Raw genomic sequence first — 2,176 nt, 5'->3', positions numbered from 1 at the left:
TAGTAGGGCTAAACTAGAACTAGCAGAGAGGCTACTGAAGACCCACCTTGTTTTTCAATGCTGAAAAACAAGTCTCTATTATTGATGATGCTGAAAATTCTTAAGCTGACTCATTAACAACTTTACCTACCAAGGTACAATACCCTCACTGGGAAGGAAATGTTCAGATACTAATTAATATAACTTACGATGTCAGCGTCAAATCAAAATTATTAAACATGTGAAAAAGTAAGAAAATGTGGCCCCTACCAAGATAATAATAAGTCAAAAGAAAGAGATCCAGAAATGATAGACATGATGAAATTATCAGACAAGGACTTTAAAACAACCATTATTAAAAAGGATATTTGGAAGGAGCTCAGAAAAGTATGAAAACTATAGGATTGACAGGTAGTTTTGATATTTGTGGCTGTAAAATAAACATGGTAAACAGGTGTAGTTATGGAATAGGCAAATATCAGATTTAAACAGGTTTGAGGTTTTACTAATTTCTTTAGGGTACCTTAAGAAAATGAAAAAAATTACTAATTCAAACTTACAATTTAAGAAACAGAAATATTTCTTAAAATGGATGGTTGCAAAATTTTCATAAGCCACATGCATGAGTTTTTAAAGTTGCAGTTCGTGCAGCCAAATTGACTCTGGTGGGTTGGTAGGACCCAAATATGCATGGGAAATGCCTTAGGAACAATGAAGTACCATGACGAGTATGACTATGGCATTGATAATGAGGGCTATTTATGACAATAATAACAAAAAAGAAGGATGTGCTTGAGTCAGAAGACCCAAATAAATCACTGTGTCTCTTTCAAAGTGTCACAACTACATTTAACATGTACACTAAACACTAGAATCTATAAACATCAGTAGCAATAACTCCCAGTAATATGATCAAAATTTTCTCTCTGAAGTTCAGTTTAGCCAGTCATGTAGTCTCCATATAACTAATCTTCTTTTAGAACCATAAGTATTATTATATCCATTTTACTGATATGAAAGAGAAAAACAATGATATTCAATGCAATCACCATCAAAAGCCCAATAACAATTTTTCAGAAATAAAAAGATTTATTCTAAAATTCATATGGACTTTCAAGGGACTCTGAAGAGTCAAAATCATCTTGAAAAAGAAAAGCAAAGTTGGAGGACTCATTTAGTCACTTTTAACATTACTACAAAGCTACAGTAATCAAAACATGTAGTACTGGCATAAAGACATAGAGATAGAAAAGTGAAATGGAATAGAGAGCCAAGTAGTAAACTCTTGCACATGGCCAAATAAATGATCTTTGACAAGGATGCCAAGCCTACTGAATAGGAAGGATAGTCTTTTTAACAAGTAGTGCTGGGAAAACTGAATATCCATATGCAAAAAAAATGAAGTTGCACCTTTATCTTATACTATATAGAAAAAAATTAAAAAATGGATCAAGGACCTAAAAGTAAGAGCTACAACCATAAAATTCTTAGAAGAAAGTACAGGGGGAAAGTTTCATGATATTGGATTTGGTAATGATTTTTTTTTGGATATGACACCAAAAGCATAGGCAACAAAAACAAAAATAGACAAATGAGACTAAATCAAATTTTAAAACTTTTATGCAAAGAAGACTATCAAGAGTGTGAAAAAGGTAACACAAAGAATTGGAGAAAATACTTGCAAATTGTTTATCTGATAAGGAATTAATGTCCAGAATGTATAAAGAACTACAACTCAACAACAAGTGAAAAACAAACAACCTGAACAGTTTTTTGAAGGTATACGAATGGCCAATAAATACATGAAAAGATGCTCAACATCACTAATCATTAGAGAAATTCAAATCAAAACCACAATGAGATATCACTTCACACCCATTAGGATGACTACTATCAAAAAACAGAAAATAAAGATGTGGAGAAATTGGAATACTTGTGCAGGTAGGATTGTAAAATGGTGCAACCACTATGGAAACCAGTAAGGAGTTTCCTCAAAAAGTTAAAAATAAAACTACCATATAATCTAGCAATCCCACTTTCAAAAAATTGAAAGCAGGGTTTCAAAGAGATATTTGCATACCCACATTCAAAGCAGCACTATTCACAATAGCTTATGGGTGGAAACCATCCAAATGTCCACTGATGAATATATGAATTTAAAAAAAAATGTGGTATATGCATACAATGGAATATTATT

The sequence above is a fragment of the Pteropus medius genome, unplaced genomic scaffold (assembly GCF_902729225.1).
Source record: "Pteropus medius unplaced genomic scaffold, Ma_sr-lr_union100, whole genome shotgun sequence".
NCBI classification, from domain to species: domain Eukaryota; kingdom Metazoa; phylum Chordata; class Mammalia; order Chiroptera; family Pteropodidae; genus Pteropus; species Pteropus medius.
This window is presented reverse-complemented; position numbering follows the sequence as displayed.